Here is a 22,307-nt window from a genome sequence, read left to right as displayed (position 1 = left end):
AAAGAAGAAATTGGGCACAGGCAAAAACCAGATGTATGCGATAAGGGACAAGGCGGGCAACGTCATCACTAATATGGACAAGATAGTCAAAGTAGCCGAGGAGTTCTATACAGATCTCTACAGCAGCCAAAATAGTCAGGACCGTAATGAGATTGGCGGTAGGGAAAAACAGTCAGACGTTCCACCAGTGACGAAGGACGAGGTCAAGAGAGCACTAGAAACTATGAAAAGGGGGAAATCAGCTGGAGAGGATCAGATAACTACGGATTTGCTGAAGGACGGGGGGGATATCGTGCTAGAAAAACTGGCCACCCTGTATACGCAGTGCCTGGTGTCATCGACGGTACCGGAAGCATGGAAGAATGCAAACATTATCCTCATTCACAAGAAAGGGGACTCTAAGGACCTTAAAAATTACAGACCAATCAGCTTACTGTCTGTTACGTATAAGGTATTTACTAAGGTAATCGCTAATAGAATAAGGACAACCTTAGACTGCAATCAAGCAAAGGATCAAGCAGGGTTTCGGAAACGGTACTCTACTATCGATCATATCCATACCATCAATCAGGTGATAGAAAAATGCTCGGAATATAACCAGCCCTTATACATAGCATTCATTGATTACGAAAAAGCATTTGACTCAGTTGAAACCTCGGCGGTGATGCAGGCATTGCGAAATCAGGGAGTAGACGAGCCATACGTGAAAGTGCTGGAAGATATATATAGTGGCTGCACAGCAACCATAGTTCTACATAAAGAAAGCAACAAAATTCCCATAAAGAAAGGTGTTAGGCAAGGAGACACAATCTCCCCAGTACTATTCACAGCTTGTTTAGAGGAAGTATTCAGAGACTTGGAATGGGAGCAGTTAGGGATAAGGGTAGATGGAGAATACCTCAGTAATCTGCGATTTGCTGATGACATTGCCTTGCTAAGCAACTCGGGGGATGAACTGCAAGTAATGATTGATGACCTAGACAGAAAAAGTAGAAAGGTAGGCTTGAAAATCAATATGCAGAAGACTAAGGTGATGTTCAACAGCCTCGGGAAGGAACAGCAGTTTACATTAGGTAGCGAAATACTGGAAATAGTAGGCGAATATGTCTACTTAGGACAGATAGTAACCGCAGATCCGGACCATGAAAAGGAAATATCAAGAAGAATAAGATTGGGATGGAGCGCGTTTGGCAAGCACTCGCAGATTATGACTAGCAGCTTACCGGTATCGCTCAAGAGGAAAGTATACAACAGTTGCATCTTGCCTGTACTCACCTATGGGGCTGAAACGTGGAGGCTAACCAAGAGAGTTCTACTTAAGTTGAGGACAACCCAGAGGGCTATGGAACGAAAAATGGTAGGGGTAACATTAAGAGATAGAAAGCGTGCAGAGTGGGTCAGAGAAATAACTCAAGTTACCGACATTCTAGTGGAAATTAAGAAGAAGAAATGGACATGGGCAGGACATGTAGTGCGAAGAGAGGATAACCGATGGTCGCTTAGGGTAACAAACTGGATTCCAAGGGAAGGAAAGCGTAGCAGGGGGAGGCAGAAAGTTAGGTGGGCGGATGAGATTAAAAAGTTCGCAGGGGTCAAGTGGATGCAGCTAGCACAGAACCGAGTTAAGTGGAGAAATATGGGAGAGGCCTTCGTCCTGCAGTGGGTATAATCAGGCTGATGATGATGATGAATATGTGCGCCATTATTCTCCATGCAAATCCATACCGCTAGAGAACAAGAGAACAAGGGTATTTCCTCTTTGCACGTAATGTTCTACCTCTCTTCCCTGTTTCTGTCCATCTTTCTCCTCTTGCGGCATACTCTAGTGGGCTACACACAAAGGTTATTGATTATCTTCGCTGTCAGTTAATTGCTATTACTGCAACAAAATTTGGAGCTCGGTTAGCTGCTGCTCATTTTCTGCGAGACAGCTCGAATTTAAAACATGCACGCAGATGTGGCTTCAAGGGAAGGGCACAAAGACCGAACAGCTAGACGAAGAGGTAACACTTCATTTTAAAACTATCACAAGTTCTGTAAGCATGTTTCTTCAGCCGTAGTTCCTGTTTTGAACCCAAAACTTCCCTACCCCACATATCAGCCGAGGTCAACCTGGCAAGGCCCTCGACCTTCAACGAGCCAGAGGTCACAGTGTGGTCATACAGCTTAACCCTAGTACCTCCTATGGTGTACCACCAGTTGACCTTTGTCGGCAGCATCACGATACAGCATCACGTGTTCCCTCTTGTAGCTGACAGCGTCTTCGACTCCATAGTCTCGGAAAACGTTAGCTATATTTAGCATGGCTAAACCTCGGCGTTACATAAACCTCATTACATTACGTAAAGCATCAGCGTTAATTAGTCTTAGATTTTGTGGCGCCCAAATCTACTACCATTGGATGTAGCAACCCGAGTTAGAGCAACTGCCTGTGCCGCCAATTACTGACGCGACAGCGTTCAGCCTTCCGTTCCGGAAATATCCGGCGTTGGCATTATTGACATCGCGAGAGAAATATCCAGAGCATGCTTTTGGATGTGCACGTGACATGGCTAAGCTGGCCATGATAGCTTACGACTGTGCTAATATGAATGCGTGTGATAGGATCCCCCAAGGGACCCACAAACGGGAGCCGTTAACGCTACCCTGTATTATGTCACACTCTAAATGGTGGAGCTGCTGTACCTACCAAATGTCTTTCAGTTTGAATGTAGTTATGCTCCATTTTCTGTTTTAAAATGCAACATGTGCACCCACTGGCGCACTCCGTCTTTTCCCAGCGCCCTTCAGCAGCCTAGATGTGCAGGCCAGCCCTTTCACCAACATCTCCATCTTCTCCTAACATTATAAACCTTTTCCTCTTTTCTTTTTCTCCGGGTCATTTTTCCTAGTGTGGTCAGACCCACAGATCACAAGAACATCGATTCACCCTGATTGCAAACAACCATCTCTGTCTCCTGCACCTGCGCATTCCCCGAGCCACTTGCATTGCCAAGAGAGAACGCTGAAACAGTGGCGACGATGGCCGGCGATCACAACACTTCTTTTGTGTTGAATTTTGTCCGTGGTTGTTCCTGCGCGGCAGGCGGCGAGCGGGCCGGTCTGACAAGAAAGGAGGGGAGGAGGTAAGGCTGGTGTGGCTACTTGACGCTGATTAAGACGTAGCGATCCCGAATGGCCGCACTTGGCTCATTGGGTAAGTGCGTCCGGACACCAGGGGCCGCTGCGGATGCTGCTGCCGCCGGTAAGCAGACGAAAGATGGAGTGCGGCGAGCGGACGACGTTCCCGGGACTGTCGGCGACCTCCGCCGCGTCCACAGAGCCCATAACGCCAGTGTGTCCATGGCTCTATAGCTATGACACAAGAGGTTTCTGAACGGTGTGTGCGTGTGTATGTGCGTGCGTTTATGTGTGCGTGCGTATGTGCGTGAGTGAGTGAGTGTCCGGCGAAGTGAATTGTTCGCGGAAAGGTATGATACGGCCGTCTCATCTCTCCACCTGGCGAAAACATAGAAGTGCGTTGCAAGGCGATGATGATTGATGGTGGGCACCAGTGGGCAGAAACTTCGCTCCCACCTTTTTAAGCGTGAATCAGTTGCGCATTTTGTTCTTGTGAACACTAAATTAGCAACACAGTTCAGGTAGGCATCAGTGCTAAATGTTTAAAAAGATGCTCGCCCTGCGTTATGCAAACATTTAAGAGATTAAAATAGTCCTTTGTTGGGCTAGTTGGTGATCCATTGAGATATTAGTAGCGCAGACAGAGATGTGTTCGTCTTCCTCCCTCTGTCTATATCTGTCTGCGCTACTACTATCTCATTTTGAATGGAAAAACGACGTGAGGACGCTATTGGAGCACAAACGCTCTTCGTTTCAAGACGAGCTTCTTCTTCACACTTTCGAAGTTCACACACCCTTATTGCGTCGAGCTCTGTGGCTGTGACCTAGGCTAGGACATGCCCTCTCGTAGTTGAACTCAAGTGAGGTGCCCTACTTACGCTACGGAGAGGGGTGATTTTGATCCAAAGAGTTTAAAGCTTTAAAGTTTAAAAGTTACATGCATAAAGTTGGTTAGAGTCATCTGGATTCCGGATGTATGGGGATGAAAGGTTGGAGTTAAGCGTGACCTACTTAGAGACCCAGCACGTGGATCAGTGCCAAGCTTTTAAATATAAAGTTAGCCCCATTGGCGCCTGCTACAGAGTTCATGGCAAGTCTACTCAAACACCAACAAAGGTCGGTGTCGTCGCTTGAAATCTGAGACGCGCGGCATGTCAGAGTAAAAGGATCGCTGTCTCGATACTTGAGAACATCGACCTGAAAAGAAACACCGAAGAAAACAAAAATCAACCGTTAAAGGTGAAGCACGGAGTGAAAAGCCGTCCTGACAGAGCACTCCATGCGGCTCACTCGCCCTTGTTTCCGTTTGCCAAATCAGCGGATCTTGCGCACGAGTTGGCCCGTCTCTCGAACTACGATGTTCTCAAGGATTTCCGATACTCGTTGTTATCCAACGATTTTCAGGAAAGGCACAATTTCTGTAACACCAAACACTGCAATAAGCGGCGCTTCTTTACAAAAGGACAGCTTCTTGCGTGTCGCGAACACTTATAGTATCCTTTCCTTCGGCGTCATGGCAACATCACGTAGGCACCTTTGCCCCTAGGCCAATCAGGAAGGCGGGAGAGAAGAGTTTGTTTTTGAGTTTTTGAGTTTTTCGGCTTTTACTTCAGGACAGTAGGCAGAATTTGTGTACCTCTAAAGGGTAAAACTCCACCAATGCTGAAACCGAAATTTGGGGAAAGCGCACTTTCAAACACATATAGCCTCAGAAAACAAAGACGACACTTTATAACGATCTCCTATACTTACTTTTCATAACTATTAATAGCCGTAACCCCACAAATTAAAACAAAAACTCCCCTATGCTTTCCTGGGTTTGTTTGTACGTCACAGCGAGTCCCTCATTTCCCTACACTAGACTTATAATTAGCTTAAAGGGGACCTCCGTATTGACATTACTGATGCCGTAAGTAGCGTAAGAGAGTTCTCGCACGGCTCTCGCGTTCCCCTTTCGACCATGTTCCACGGGACACTCGCGGTAATCCAGGACGTATTACGTCCACCGCTAAGCACGAGGGTGGCGCTGGTTTACACTACCAAGTTTGGGTAACACAGAAAATAAACTCTCACGAAAAGCAGATGGTTGGGCAATCACCGCTGTAGCTCGCTTGTGAAAGCACACGTGCCTGAAATTGAAAGGTCATCCATAGAATTTCCGGAAGCCAAAAGAATCAGCTAGTAAGGAATTGTCACAGTGATGCTGTAACATTTTTTTATGCTTTTGGTATAATTTCGAACACTCCATTTCCATCGCTTCTAACACATGCTTCACAAGCTTGTCAATGTCTCATGCAAGAAAAAAACAAATTATTATCGCCTTGTACTTATGAAAAAAAAAATGAGGTCGAGTTTTAGTGAAATGTAAGGCATTGCAATACTATTGGCATGCTGCCTACAGTGTGCTTTGAAACATTTTACGGCGTATACTCTTTCACCATCATCATCATCAGCCTGACTATGCCCACTGCAGGGCGACGGCCTCTCCCATAATCCTCCAATTAACCCGGTCGTGTGCAAGCTGCATCCACTTGACCCCTGCGAGCTTCTTAACCTCATCCGCCCACCTAACTTTATGCCGCCCCCTGCTACGCTTTCGTTCTCTTGGAATCCAGTTTGTTACCCTAAGCGGCCATCGGTTATTCTCTTCGAGCTCTCAAGCCTACATAACAACGCTGCATTTATCAGCGTCGTGGTGAAACATGTAGCACTGAAATTACAAAAAAAAAAAAAAGGACAACTGTGTGAAACCCCGAGCTAGAGACATTCGAATGTATGAAGCTGATTCTGGTGTTAGAAACTGAATGGACCAATCGCAGCGGGCAGTGGAGTGAATTTGCCACTTGAAAAAGTGCACTACAAAGTATAAACCCTTGGGCGTTTTTACAGCCCGATGTCTTTTATTGTACGTTGAAAACTTAGTGCATCGAATTTTTGGCATTTAGATCTCCCTTTCCGGCATAGCGCAGAACGCTTTGGCCAATGATCTATAACGGCCGGTAACCGAAGACACACTGTCAGCGAACGGTGTACAGAGGACGACAAGTACTAGGAACTTGTTGAGAAAAAGAAGGCTTAGCGCTACTTGCTACAGATCGATATTTCAGCGAAACACGGTAGAGGAGATTCATCGCAAGCGTGTTGCAACTTTCTTCTGGGACGCCCGTTCGCTAAGCTACTTCTCACGAATTGTTCCTTGTCGGCGTAGGAGAGAACATGACAACTCCTGGAGCGGATAAACGTCGGATCGCGCCGTACATATTGACTTACGCTTAGAGCTTATGGGTTGACATGCGTTCCTTTTCCGAAAAGCGCGTGCACGGGCGAACGAGCGAAGCCGTAAAAAGATAAACAGTGCCATTCCCGTCGTCGCCCCTAGTACTTTTCTTTCGCTGCGACTTACGCAAGAATGTAGAAAGAGCGTGAGCGCGAGGTTCCAGTTCTGTTCGGAGTTCCGCCTTCCACGAATGAAGCATGCACCTTTCAGGCGCCTTCAAGAAACTTCGGTCGTGCCCGCTGAGTCCGCACACTGGCGACGCTGACAAGCCAGTAGTCATCTGATACAACTTCACCTTTGAAATGCGATGGCAGAGTCCTCAGAAATGGGTATACAATTACAAAAAAACTAATAATTAGGGTGGCGCTCAGGAGTAGACACGGCAGCGCATTTAACGCCGTCTGTGCATTCCTCGAATTTCTGTCCTGTGGTGTCCGGTATCCGGACGGAGAGAACGAACAGGCGCAGTCCGCAGCTCAAGGTAGACTGTTTATTTACGTCAGAGAGTGTATGCGTGCGAGCTCGAGAGAAGAGAGAGAGAAATATGCTGATGATGATAGCACTGGTGTTTGGAAGCGAAACCGAAACTTGTGCGGGATACAACACGTCCACTCCACTCACTCACTCACTCACTCCTCTCCCTCTCTATTTTTCTCACTCGGTCTGCTCACTCACAAAAACAATCACTGTGGAGGCGGAATAAGAGGTGTTACAGTGCAAGGATCATCCGGCCAGAAACTGGCAAGACCTTCAACTCAACATCATACTATAACCCTATCAACTTCCTGTTACCAAGAATGCAACATGGGCTCACCATCATCCGGCTTCATGGACACACACACGCGCGCGCGCACACACACACACACACACACACACACGCACGCACACACACACACACACACACACACACACACACACACACACACACACACACACACACACACACACACACACACACACACACACACGCACACGCACACGCACGCGCACACACACACACGCACGCACGCGCGCACACGCACGCATGCACACACACACGCACACACACGCACACACACACATGCGCGCACGCACACACATTTCTCAAGGAAAGCTTAAAGCAAGAAAAAAAGTGTAATATAGAATGTAGACTAGTAATCGAAGCAGAACCGAAGCAGAGCGGTATCAATGAGGATCCACTTTAACGTCGGTTACACACGCCGGGTTTTTTTTGTCTATCAGCAATTTTACTTTTATTTTTCTCGATGAGAAGAGGTGGACTTGAGAGGCGCCTTCATACCAAATCTGCCCTGCATATCGACTCCGTTCCCATTTGTCCTTGATCGATGACGCTCGTATACACCTACGCACTGGGAAATGGCATTTACTACCAAGGAGAATACGCCGTATTCTTTCTTCGTGCTTGAAGGCCCAAGCGCCGCACATTCCACAAGGAATATCTGACGGAGCAAAGAGGCATGCGATCAGCCACGACAGATAAACGTAGAAAGAAAAGAAGTGTTGAAGGACGCCATCTGTGAAGAGAGCTCGCTCCATTTATCCCTCTCCCTTAATCTTCCAAACACCCCCCTCCCTCTCTCTCGTTTTACTGCTGCGGCCTATTCCGACGAAGCACGTGAAATACATTCGGCTCGGCTATGTCTTGCGCCGGATCAAAGAGAACGCTGTAGCCACATCCAATCTCACTCGTATTATTTTCTCGCTTTCTTTACTGCTCACTCATACGGTATTGGTTCTGACAGACGCGATCCCGCCGGGAACACATCTCGAAAGGGCCAATTACATCCCTAGAGCTTAACTGTCGCCGGCAGTCAGGACGCGTTTCTGATCACACGTACTTGCGGAGCCTCAGTAACTCTGTTAAGCTTCTCTCAAGCGGGTCTCCTATTTGCTGCCTCGCGTGAGAGAGCGCACTTAACGGAGAGCGAGATATTCCCGCGACGACTTCTTATGGACGTCTAAGGAAAGAAGACCGGAAGAATTTAAGAAGTATATTGCTGGGGCTGTCAGAGAGAAGTGCCTGTTGACTCGGGTTTCATTGACGCGTTCCTACTTCCGCGTGCCATTGCGATATGATCTGTAAACTTGTGTATTCCTTCGTGTGGACATAATGCAGCTTCATCTTCAGATGTAGCTGGAATGGATGACGCAGAGGAAGGACGAACAGTCGGTGAAATATACAGGACAAACAAACAAACAAAACAAATTCAGTTTTAAACGGAACAGAATTCAACATTTCTCAATCAGGTCATTTGAGTGATTAAAAAGCCACTGTCATGCGCAAATACCTGAAAGAAGAGCGCGAAACGAACTACGCAAGGTATTTCTAAGCCCTATAGCTAGGGGAAAAAGGGGGTACGTGGGCAAAGTTCCCACTTAAGTGTCCCAACTTTCGTACATTTCTCAATATGTCTTCGTGCGGTGTCATGAACATGCATTCTCAGAGGTAGAACTGCTTTTTATGCAGCAATTAAAGAGACAGAACAGAGTGCCAAATTCAGCACTTGCAAATACAGACAGCTTTCCGGATGGAACAGTCGGAAAGTCTCTCGTAGGCAGTATTAGGCGCGAGGATATACTGTGGCGCCACCTTTCAGCAGCCGTCCGCTGAAGATAGCGGGTGTTGACTACGTGCGTTCTTAAGTAGCTTAGTTGAGCGTTAACATTACACTTAGTTATTTACTTAATGTACACTTTGGTCTGGGCCTGTTTAAGCTTAATTAGTGGTATCACGCCCACTCATTCGTCAAGAAAGCACTTCAACGAGTGAGCGACCTGCCGAAGTGTAACACGACGAGTTTTAACTACTACGAGGACGGCATGCAACGGCCAGGATTGTTGTCGATGTCATGGAAAGAACCAAGAGTACCACAAAGCCAGTCAGCGGTTAAGGGATCGGATCTTGGTAATAAGGTTTCTCTGCGAATGGAGTTGATCTGTCAGGTGCCTGACAGACACGCAGCACCCTCAAACAGTGGCGGCGGAGAGGCGCCGTGCGGCGGCTCAACCTAGTGTAGTAGGATCGTTGGACAGTGGAGACGACACGGAGAAGTCCTAAATGCATCGGTTCAAAGATGTTTTCCACACTACTAATTCTTCGCGCTGACTGCGATCATTGCAACTTGGTCATGAGATTGATGTTCGTTTTCTTTTTGCGCAGAGTAGTTTTGTTGATTTTTACCCCTGGAGGTCAAGACCTGCAATTTTCATGCTCACGGCTACTTGATTGCACGGTCATTTGAAATAACTATTTCAGTACCGGAAAATCTCCTTAATATGCATACCGCTGTGCGTGACGGTAGACATTTAGTACGCTACAGTAATACCCTCGTTTGGCGTCTCTCATAGCCTGAGTTGCTTTGGGACGTTAAACCCCACAAACCAACCAATACCCTCGTTTAATAGACGTCTACATGAAAAATTTATTACCTCCCGGCTTTCGATCAGCCTCTTCGCACACTGAGAAGGTACTGCTCCATGAAAAGCCGACATCTTTTGTACCTCGTCAGCAATCAACCTTCAACTACCCAGTCTTCATTAGCTTCACAAGCGATGCGAGCCAGAATGTAAACGCGCGTGTCCGTCCTTTGGCTGCTACTCGCCGAACTGTTTAGCGCTAACTGTATAACTAAATTTTGCTCGCTGAAATGATTCCTGTACACATGAGCATAACCACTCGCTAGTTTGTTGACTTCGGGCTTCATGACCCAGGCTTCCCTTGGCTTATTTTTAGGGCAGGAATGAGATGCATTGCAGTAACAACCGCAGCAATCACAGCGACGGCGCAAGATCAAAGTTTAAAATGCTAGTACTCGCTAACAGACGAAACTACACACGAAACGCGACTATTTGGTATTAAAACTCACAAATTCAACCCAGAGACTGCTCCAGCAGTATTAAGAGTAGTCATGTGATCCTACTTGCTACTGTATGTCAACATTAGCGCCGTTCTCTCCAGTGATAGAGTTCGCGCCCAATACCACAAAAATCAGACTTTGGGTGTTTGAATTCGTGGTTCTTATTAAATCTCCGTGTTAAATTTCTTTTATTACCGCTCCAATGTAGAGCGCGGTGAAGTATTTTTCATTAAATTAATCCGATAAGCGGGTACAACTTTGTAGAGACAGTCGAATATCTGCAACAGTTGTTCAGATAAACTTCATTGAACCAACAGAATTAGGGTTTGAGCGCAAGTCACAGTATTACAGGTTGCACTCCGATATACCTCGCCCTATCTCGCATACGCCCATAAAGAGCAACTGAAAGTTTTTAGAAATTAAACAAATTTCAAAAGCCGGATATGTGAATGGAGGTAAATCATGCCAAGTCATTTTGTGCTAGGGCTTAAAATGATGATGCAGTCACTGAACAAATTTATTTCGTTATTCAGGTTTCTCCGCAGCGCACAGCGACGGGTGGAGAGACTGATGAAGCCATCGCCTACAGAGACCGCGCCTTTTGAACGCAGAAACTTGTCATTGCACTGCGCACAGAAAGTCATGGGCGAAAACAGTTGAAATAATCCCCCATCGCACATCGGGCCATCAGACGCAACCCGGCTCTGGCGAACTTTTCTTTCTTACCTCAAGGAAGAAGAAGGACCAGGCCATTACTTCGCGGAGCCGACCTCGGGACGACCCTACCTCGAGGAAGAAGTGGACACCGGTCCCTCATATCTATCCCAACCTTCACCCCCACCCCCACCCATAACCTCTCCCCCACCCTTAACCGCTCCCCCACCCTACATCCATGAAGCAACTTAGTTCTGCCGCAAGGTAAACGCCTACCGTAAGCAGAAATAAAGACGTAATAAAAAAAAAAAAAAAATGTCCCAAGCAGTGACGTCATTGTCTAGTTTCCTCACAATGCTTTGCTGCTATAGGAAGACTGTTACGACTTCATTAGTCGATTACGTCACAACTTTCGAACAGCAGTACGAAACCATTTAGCAAGCTTAACCTACAAGTTTCGTACGTTATAGTGACTATAAATTTTAGAACTCTCAAAACTCGTTTAGGCTTCCATTTAAAAGACTGGCCAGGACAACTCCTCATATATATGTATTTCTATTTCATTTGCAGGAAAACAAAATTTATATATCTCTTTCCAACCTAGCTGGTATTCATGAGAAGCAGCAGGCGCATTTATAGCCGCAAAAGTTAGGTCAAAATAACAATGCTGCCTGGTGCAAAATTTAAACTTATGATGTCATCACTGAAAACAACCCCACGATCGCCGATTAAAAGTGATGGCATCTAGCTGGAAGGTAAAATATGCTGCCTTGACGTCAGCGAAATTTTCTTTCGAAAACACCCGCTGGTGGCGGTACTTTCGCTTCTGAGTTTTCCGGGCTCATAAAAGTTCAGTTTCCAGTAAAATAGACTGTTCATCGATAGAAAGTTATTGTCTATCGATACAAAGCCACTTCACTTCTTCCTCAGGGTCCCGTTAAATAGGCTTCGCTTTATAGAGAAAGAGTTTCCCTGGAGAAAGCTCGTTTAGAGAAGCTTTCAGTCTCAAAAAAAGAGGGTTAGAAATCACGAATAGAAAATCAAAGTAATTCCTAATATAAATGCTGCACAGCTTGAGTCGGGGATGAAATGAACCGTGACGTCACGCGTCGCCGCTGCCTCCCGCGGGGAATGCGCCGACAGAGAAACCCAAGGCGCACTGTTCGCGAAGCGCGAAGGAGCGATCGGTCTCCAGCTCCTTCCCCAAGACGCCGGGCGCAAAGGGACGTGCAAATCCAACTGCCTCTTGTTCCCTAGGCGCCATGCCGTGCAGTCATCACCTCAGTGAAGCAAAGGAAAAGAGGCAGAGGATGCGAGTCTCTCAGGTGGTGTGTATTTGGCTGGGTTCCCTTTGAAATGGAAAAACTGGTGAGAGACCAGGCGGGAAGTCAGGCGGGGAATTAGTTTTAGTGGGGCAAGAGTAGCGTTTTCAGTTCACGCAAAGTGCGGTCAAAGAACCCCTTTTCGAAATATTTTCCCACTGCTAAAGCCGAACCCAGGCCAAGGGAAAGTTTGCATTCATTTGAAAAGCGCAACGGACCCAGCGTTACGAGGGTCGAAAACCGTTACTCCCTAATACTTGGAGGATGCTGAAGTCTCTAGGCCGAAGCTTGCAGAAAGATACGCTGACGTGGAATGAGGAGCGCAGAACGGCTTTAGGGAAGAGACAGCGGGCACGGAGATAAAAAGTGACCGCAGTTTGGGACTTATGGACAAAGCTGTCATCATGATAAGTAGTAGGGACGTGTAGTGGGGAAAATGGGGAAATCGTGCTTAGGAATGGGGGGAAAATATGGAAATCTGTAATACTGTCTTAGACCTTCAGACGAGAAAATTCTTACTGCTTGCATTAGCTTACCCAAAAAGAAGAGGAAAAGCGCAAGGGACCCAGCGTTACGAGGGTCGAAAACCGTTACTCCCTAATACTTGGAGGATGCCGAAGTCTCTAGGCCGAAGCTTGCAGAATGATACGCTGACGTGGAATGAGGAGCGCAGAACGGCTTTAGGGAAGATACAGCGGGCACAGAGATAAAAAGTGACCACAGTTTGGGACTTATGGACAAAGCTGTCATCATGATAAGTAGTAGGGACGTGTAGTGGGGAAAATAGGGAAATCGTGCTTAGGAATGGGGGGAAAATATGGAAATCTGTAATACTGTCTTAGACCTTCAGACGAGAAAATTCTTACTGCTTGCATTAGCTTACCCAAAAAGAAGAGGAAAGGAACGACTATAAAGACGGACAGATGAATCAGAACAGAAATACGATTGGTGGGGTTACGTTTGAAGACTTGACTGTCACGCGCACTGTTTCTGTTATTTTTCCTAAACATACACGCCGCGCAAAAAGAAAAGAAAAAAGGTAAACATGAACACTCCAGATTGGCATCTTTTCCTTTTCTTTTTTTGCAAGTTACCCTGCCAACGTTGAAAACATGCAGTTGTAAACAGATCAGTGAGATTGAAAAGACATATGGAGAAAGGGTTGGAAAAAAAGAGGGAAAAGTCGCTACGTAAGGGAGACGAGTGAAGAGTCGGTCTGCGCATCCTGGAATGATATTGGTGACATAGGGAAGAAAGCAGGGGCGCGTGGGCACCGATGCACGAAACGCGAGATTGGGGAACAGGCTTGGCAAGAGACAAAAGAGTTAGGGAAGTGGAGAAGGAAGGAGCAATTGGGAAAAAATGATAAGGGGATACAAGACAGGCAGGCAAGCAGGCGGGCGAAGCAACCAATTGCGCCGAAAAGAGCGATTACCATCGCTCTCGGAGCGCGCCGCTCATCGAACGGTGTGCCGCTTATTGGCGCGCTCTCTATACGGCCCTCGCGCTATCGTCCTTGTTCGCCGAAGATCCGATCCATCCCTTGCTTCCCTCTCCGATCGTCGCAATCATCAGAGGCACCTTCGTCGAACGAGGCCTCGTTCGCCGGCCGCCGTGCCTTGCTCTCGGTTCAGCCCCTCATTCCGTTCCCTTCCTTCCATCGGGGCTGACGTCGTTAACAAGCACCAACGATGTACATGCCGGGATGATGATGGCGACCAGCCTGGTTACGCGTCTTCCCGACGCTCGCCTAGTAACGACGTCGATGGTAAAGCGGGTTATACACTCCTACTGCTGGGCGATCTCGCTGGATTATGTCGCGAGCGTCGGAAGCCGTGCACAAATGGCGGCGCTTGTGAGCGCCGATGCGAGAGCGCAAGACAAATATTTAAGCAATCACGAGAAGAAGGAAGAAGCGGCCCCAAGGGAGACCCCAACTTGGTTGCGAAGCCGATCACAATCACGTGCCCGTGAAGGATTCTCGCGGGAAGGCTCCAAGAGCGTCTTTAAATGCGATGGCGTTGCCGCTTAGTCCTGACTGAGAGATGACTTCCGTTCGGTCCATTTGGAGTGGCGTGAGGAGTGTAGTGTGCAATTGTATGGATAAATGGGTGTACGTGCATCGGAAGAGAGCCCATCACCTGTCTGCACATAGTTGAGTTAGCGGTCCATGGTGGGTACGGGCTATGTATATTATGCACAACGACATAGGCAATAGGATGCCCCCCCCCCCCCCCCCCCTTCCAAAAAAAAGGCTCGCTGTCCTATCAAGAACGGCTGCTTCGAGATAATATCGCCATGGAAATAGGCACAGCCATCGCTATTATCGATCCTCCCTTTCTGGAAGTGAATGTGGCGGCGGTGAATTTTCCCGACGTTAACAGCTGCATTATTCAAAAAATAAACTATCGCAGGCTTGAGGTTAGCGTTCTTTGTTTTTTTTTCTGAAGAAAGTGTGTACGCTTATAAACACATCAGGTGCGTGTACCGGCGTATGGACTAAGAGGCGGGAAAATTGTGAATATTTTTCATTTATGGTCAAGGAAGTATATTAGTTGCTAAAACTTTAGCAGAAAATCCCCTTTGCAACAGATTTACGACAGCCATATCAAAGTGCCAGCTGAGATGCAGGAGGCCTGTTGTGTGATAACTCATTATGTGCACGTTTTATGTGTGCCGATTCTCAACCAATAAACCTGAATATATGAAAGAAAACAACTACTCATACCGGCACAATTGACTAAAATTTGTGTGGTTGTATTGTTTTACTGGCAGGCGTTGAAGTATTTGGCCTTCTGGCCCGTTATACGGTGGCTGGTGGCTTCGGCAGGCTGTTACTGATCCCTAAGGACAAACATACATTTTGCCTTGAAAAGTTATTTGGTTTAATGTAGGACAAACACCTACAGCACTGCCATTTAATTTGGTTTGTTTGTTTTTTAGGGTTTACCTCCCCAAAGGGACTCAGACCATGAGAGACGCCGTAGTGGAGGACTCCGTAAATTTCGACCACCTGGGCTTATACAAGATCAAGACAGACACAGAATAGCCTGGCCATGAGGTTATTCAGGAAACGGTTAGAATCTACTGACGGACATTGTTGGCACAGGGAAGAGGGGCTGTAAAGGGAGGAAAGAGAAGCATTATTGTCAAGCCTACGCAACGTGAGATTGGGCGAGAGCGTTTATCCTGTATTTATTTTCTCTGGCTGAGCGAACGTGACGCCTCTCTATGATGTCACTCGTTACACCGCTCTTTCAGGACCCATCAGCGTAGCGCTGTGCAATGACGTCACACGTTATGTCACTGCATGCTGGCCAGCCAGTGTTTTACGCTGCAGCGACGTCATGCGTGATGTCACTGCATGATGACCTATCAGCGTCGCGCATTGCATTGACGCGATGCATGATATCACAGCTTGCTGACTAATCAGCGAGGCACGATATTGATCGAACGATATATAGTACTAGGAGACACGCCCTTAAGAGCTGTCGCTTCAAAATATCAAAATAAAATGTTACACGGGTTTCTTGCGGTATGTATTCTACAAAGGCGAAGTTTTAGTCGCGAGCATCGTCTCCTCTTCCGTAATAGTATATTTCTTCTCTATGTCAAAGAGCTCTTACAACACGCGCGACCTCGAAAAAGAAGCCTTGCGGGGGTTCCGCTGTGAAAGTGAGAGCCTTCGACGGACCAGGGCACTGTTGCCCTATGTCCATCTCCCTTAATCCCTTACGTTCTCGGCCGCAACAAGTAATGTTCATTTACAAATCCTTCGCCTCCCCCTCACAGCGCCGGGAAAAGAGCCCCCAATTACGATGACCGAGAAAGTCCATTGCCACCACCGTCGGCGGCGCTGCAGTTCTTTTCCGCAAGAAGCTGCGGACTCTGCAGCGCGTGAGATTGTCACTCTAGCTTGCTGTAACCGACCGAATTTGTTAAGTTTTCGATTTCTTTTTTCCTTTCTTTGTTAACTGTCTCTCTCTATCTTTCCTTTTTCTTGTTTTCTTGAGGAGAGGGTTGGGGATTTTCCCTAATCCGCTTCGTTTTGCTCACGTCTCAGCTGCTCCCAAAGAGGATTAGAATGCGGAAACCTGCAGGAGAGCCCCATCGGCATCGCTGTAACTGGGAGGTCATTAGACAAGCCGAGCAGAGACGCGCAAGGCGACTTATTGCGCTGCCTAGGTTTGCTTTCATTCATGTTATATTTGGAAATTCTGTCGCGGTAAACTGCTCATGGACCACAAATTTGCCACTCATTAATATTAGCTCATCTCCGGTCTCTAGACTTTGCGCGCGTGGTCAAGCACACTGGAGTTTCCTGTAATGCATACTGAAAGTCTACAGCAGAGTGCTAAATATGCTCTCAGTCTCGATTCCTGCTTAGCTAGCGTTTCAAAAACACTGGCCATTTTGGCGGCCAATGAACGCGGACAGAAGTGCCAGCCATACTGCGCCTTAGGACTGTACCCGGAAAAAAAAGAAAGAAAAAAAAAAAACGAAAAAAAAAAAATATGTTTCACACATCTGTATGATGGCGTAAATAATCGGCATCGTTCATTAATTCCGCGGCATACACTATATGTAGCAATAATGATTTACGTACATCGTAATCCTCCTCATAATCATCGTTAAAAACGAAAACCACAAAAACGAATTTTCCACGTTACAAATACGCGTGCAAGCGCGTTTAAAAATTACTTTGCGACTGAATACCCGTGGTTACGCGGATGATCAAATATTGTGAAATGTCAATACTTTTGCAGAAGTTGGATTTCTTAGAAACTTACTGGAACGCATGAGTGCGAATAATTGTCTCTGTTACAATTACTTACTGTTAATTTACTTTTCTCGGCTTCCGTCTCTGCGTTTTTCTCGCATCTTTGGATACGCGTCTTGCTAACATAAACACATGTTCTAATACATAGGATATAGCATGTTTTCGTGCTAATTATAAACTACAGAGCTGTCCTACAATCTGCCAAATACTTTAAACATGCATAGAACACCATAGGTTATGACAAAGCTGAGCGTCGTAAATATTTTGTCTAAACGTTATTTTATGTTTTGGCTGTTCATTGGTAATCCTCATGTGGTTTTCTGTAATATTTATGGTAACATATATATGGCCATATTTTTATTCATCTCCCAATTCTGCGATTGATACGTATCATTTTTGTTTTCGCATTCTATGTGTATTTCTACGTGTGGCTGACATTTCTGAATTGTACGTGCGATTGACGTTCACGTTTCCTTCCCGCATGCATGCTATTGTATGCGAGGGGGCCAGGGCCCCGTCAAGCTGTTGTCCACAACATTTATTCCTGCCCCCCCCCCCCCCCCCCCTCCCTTCTCACCTTTCATACGGGAAAGAAATAAACCTGACTTCACTTCACTTTTGTGAGGGCTCTATCGGAGTGCTTTAACTTCGTGAGAAATGTCTTAGCACGGCTTCGAGCTTCTTGTCACCTGTGGTCCGCGCACGTGAAGTGCTGCAATGACCCAATGCTTTCATGATAGTCTCGCAGCGCTACTAATGTGCTGCGTCACCTCTAGCGGCCTTGTGACGTCACAACTTCGGCGGAGTGCAGATTATCTCGCACTCAATTTGAAGGCGTCTTATAGGGTGAAGCGTTAGAAAGCGTCTGGCGGCGTCTGGTGGCTTCTTACTGCCGCCGTTCGCCAAGACTGATGACAACGCAAATAGTGCGAGGCGTGTCGAACCCCGGGATAAGGGCACGGGGTACACGGCCTTAGAAAAGCGGATGGTCGATGTTAATGGCAGCCAGAGCTCAACATAGATGTGAGGAAGCTTCCTAATATTGCATCAGAGTCCTCGACAAGAGTGCCCAAATATTGAACACATCTGCTTCCAATGCCTGTCATACGGGAAATGCGCAAATTCCCGACGGCCGAAATTTGGAGGTTAAAGGAACGTTCTCCAATAATAAAGCGCACAAAGTCGCATTGTATGATAAATTACCAAGATTACGCGGATTACGTGCATAAGGAACATGAGCACCGCGTGGATCTGTTTCCTTTGCAACCAACCACAAGAAAAGGGTGGCCGAGCTTCAATGAGGGGGATGTAATTAATTTCAGCAAGGTGAGTAATGCGACGAGTTGATTAAAATAGGAAAACCGGGAAAATCAGCTGTTTTACATCATTTAAAGCCTTCATCAAATTTTAGCCAATAAAATGAACTCCTCAATTTCAATTTACCAAGCAATATCAGTCAATTTATTGTGATTGGCTTACCGCGGCAGGAGCAGGGTCGTATCAAATGGCGCTCGGTGAGAAGAAGCTCTGCTGCAACGAATGTCTCCTGCTTGATGCTGATGACAATAAGTTAAAAAGCACTGCACTGGGGCTATTATTGGTGTCCACTGCTTTCATTCGCAGCCAGTGAAACATGCGAAGGGGGTGAATGGAGAAATCCTCGCTTGCATCGTCTACACAGGGCTCCTCTGCAAAAGCCACAATAGCACTACACGTGCATTGCCCTGAAATGCAGCAACCTTCAGTCGCAACAACCAAAGTACGTGAATCACACTTGCAAAATTTTCATTACGAGCCTGAAAGGCAGAATCCCGCTTTGAAGCTTTCTTTCTCCACATGAGGAGGATCAATGCGGACAATGGCCGTAATTGCGAAACTATGCCTTTGGTGGCTGCCTCGTGCACTGCATTTCATTTCGTCTCGCTTGGTTATTTTCTCATCTCTTTTCAAAGCGCTAACCTCCCTCCCTTTCCTCTTCCTCATCTTCCTCCTCCTCCTTCAAAGCGCTATCGGCACCTTGAAAGAATTGAATTAAAGACGCGTACATTCTTTTCAACTTGGCCACTATACATAATACAAGTACTAGCTCCTTCGCTCACGCATGCTCCAAAATAAGTGTCTGGAGTGGCTAGATGTAACGTCCAGTAAATTCTTGGCTACCTACATCAGCAGTGGACAGCTAAACCACGCCTGAGAGGGAATGAGGGGCGGTGGAGATGGAGGGAATGAAGCACGAATAATAGAAAAAGGGCGCGAGCTGTAAGGAAGTGTAAATATGTCACCACGGGATGTTCAAAATTGATTGACTGATTGAGAGATTTATTGAGAGGAGAACAGGAAAATAGACAAGAATAGAGCTTTCGCGGGCTAGCTATAGCAGTGTCATTGCACGCGAAACCCAGCGCTGTTGGCGGTTCTAAGACTCGGTGTCAGAGAGTAAAAAGCTCGAAATTACCACAGAAAACAAGAATTTGCGAATTTGCGAAGGAAGAAATCGGTACATTTTCAAATCAGAACTTTAATTGCCATCGATGTAATTAATTTCGTCCTCTAAAGTAGGCCACACAATCGTCTCAGTGCAAACATATACCCCCTACGCACATATTGCGATAATAGCCTGTGAGCTTCTGGTTGTGGCTGTTTAATGTTCTCTGCTTTTCCACATCCCTGCCCGACGCAGAAAAGGAAACGGAAATTAATATTTCCTTCGCTGGTGCGTCGTTTCGACTGCCCCCGCATCGCGACAAATGGCTCTGGTGATTCCCAGTACACTGTCCATGTGTGAGAGGGCCTTCTTTCGACAACACCACCGAGCTCTGTCTCGTCCGTTCATCATTAAAAAGCTTCCCCGCAACAGAGTTGCGCAAAATACCATTCTTATTTTATTTTATTTTTTGTCATTTCCTTTCGCGACCTACGCCGACACACATGGTTTGTTTTTGGCGCTCTCTCCAACGGGACTAGTGACTAATACATGGCGTGAGCGTAGGAAGTGGGAAGTTTTTCTCTGGTGACAGTTAAGACTCTCTGAGAGAGCAGTGATGCATATTTTATGGAAGGAGCCGGTGTTTGTTCTTTCGTATTCTTCGCCCTGCCTCCTCAGTCCATATTTCGCCGTGGAGCGCCATCCTCCTAGGCTATTTAATCCCGCAGTCCGTGTGCGCTGGGAGAAGTGTTTCGCGACTACGAAGAATAGACACCGCAAATGTATATAGAGCGTAGAACGCCGTCAACGAGGGGAAGCAGCATGCAGCAAGTAGCCGTTATTCTTCGCCAGATTCGGCGAGGCTTTATCTTTTTTACGACCTCGCTTTGCTTCACGATCAAAGATGATATATGAGCCACTTGGTAGACGCGCCTTGCAATTGTTTTTTTTTTTTTTAGCTAGTAACGCAGACACTGAAATAAAATACTATCTGACTGCCTTAACGCTTCCACACGTGGCATCAGTTCTGAGTGTTATGAAGCATGTCGCCTTGATTGCACAAAATAAAAATATTTATTTCTAAACTAATACTGCACTCCAAGCACTATTTTGACAATTCTATAAGTTACAGTTTTCCGGGATTTAATGCTCTCTTATTGTTGTTTTTTCTATATAATACTTATGTTTATTTGTCACGATGCTTCTCAATTGCGTGTGTGGTTAGCCCCGCCGGGGTGGCTCACTGGTTACGGCGCTCGACTACTGTTCCCAAGGACGCGGGATCAAATCCCGGCTTCGGCGGCCGCTTTTCGATGGAGGCGAAAAGCAAGGCGCCCGTGTGCTGTGCGATGTCAGTGCACGTTAAAGAACCCCAGGTGGTCGAAATTTCCGGAGTCCTCCACTACGGCGTCTCTCATAGCCTGAGTCGCTTTGGGACGTTAAACCCCACAAACCAAACCAATTTTTCATTCTTGTTTACCTTCTCGAAAAGCTTGATTCACACGTATTTAAACGTCCAGATAGTTCATTCTCAGAAGTGTTGGCATTCATTAATTTTAGTTGAAAATGAACGAACAATCGTGTTCTGACCGCTTGAAACAAAGCATTCTTCGCGTTGTCTAATAATAATATTACTACCGTAAGGGCCCCGTGCTGGCTCTCTTACTATTAATTATTTTTTCTGACTATCGTCTCTGTAACGTCGCTTCTTTTTATGAGCAGCATGTAACAAATAAGACATCAAAGAAAATGCGAGCTTGACCTTTTCGTTTTCGGAGCAGTTCTAAAGCACCCCATCAAATAACGTGTATAACTCCTTGCACAAGGTTTCAAATTGATTTCCCGTTAATTTTTCTGGTCTGGTCTGGTCTTGGGGTTTACCGTCCCAAAGCGACTCAGGCTATGAGAGACGCCGTAGTGGAGGACTCCGGAAATTTCGACCACCTGGGGTTCTTTAACGTGCACTGACATCGCACAGCACACGGGCGCCTAGCTTTTCGCCTCCACCGAAAAGCGGCCGCCGAGGCCGGGATTCGATCCCGCGTCCTTGGGCACAGTAGTCGAGCGCCCTAACCACTGCGCCACCCCGGCATCCCACACATCAGCGCCCAAAACCTCTTGCCATTGCACCCGCCCAAAGCAGTGGCGGGTGTAATGACGGCCTACAACTGATAAACATTCGGTGGCAGGCTAGCCTTCGCCGCAAGCGGCGCTGACCTACCAATCCCAGCTCCGTTGGTGCTCAGTCGTGTTCCTGTGGTTAAAGGGACCGCCTTAGTAAATTGGAGTAAATCTGACATTTGTCAATTGTATCCTAATTTGTATGGCCCAACTATAATTTTATTTCTTTGCGGTGCGAGCCGATGGGCAGGCGGACAAAAGAAGATAAGAATCTAGCCGTAAAATGCACTCTGCGTAAAAGAAAACCAACAAAATGACCGAATTTTCGGTAAAGCTTACTGTCCTCACTGACACTTTAAGTAACGCGCAGCAACAGGCGCCGCCATCTGTGGTCATTTACGCTCGCAGTGAACTTCAAGGCTTCGCTAGCGCCAATCTTTGGCTCAAAGCAAGAAACTGTTGCCTTCCTTTTTCCGATACCTAGACACGAAAATAAACGTGACTCCCGACTTCCCAAGTGCAAGTAATGGCCTTCGTTGATCGTTCTACGTGTGGAGAACAAACAAGGCGGCCGCTAATAACAGACGACGGACCTCCATGGCCGCCCCGTGTCGTCTGCTGAGCACCCGCAGGTGGCCATCGTCTGCTAGCCTCGCAGGCGGGCGCCACCACTGATGAAAGCTAAGCCTAGAAGTGGGCCCTGCACTGAAAGTTTGATGGGCCACGTGCGAGCTCTGGGATTTGAAGCCCG

The 22,307-nt window shown here is 46.8% G+C and overlaps 1 protein-coding gene across 1 annotated transcript in view; it reads right to left on the bottom strand.

Moving 5' to 3' along the window:
• Window positions 1–22,307, bottom strand: part of LOC146189906 (somatostatin receptor type 2-like) — a 167,626-nt gene that overhangs the window by 56,391 nt on the left and 88,928 nt on the right. The gene's annotated exons all lie outside the window — the stretch shown is intronic.

This window comes from Amblyomma maculatum, chromosome 5 (assembly GCF_055883805.1).
Source record: "Amblyomma maculatum isolate TAMU_Amacu chromosome 5, ASM5588380v1, whole genome shotgun sequence".
Lineage (NCBI taxonomy): Eukaryota > Metazoa > Arthropoda > Arachnida > Ixodida > Ixodidae > Amblyomma > Amblyomma maculatum.
Note: the sequence above shows the minus strand (reverse complement) of the source record. Positions and strands in the feature narration are given on the sequence as shown.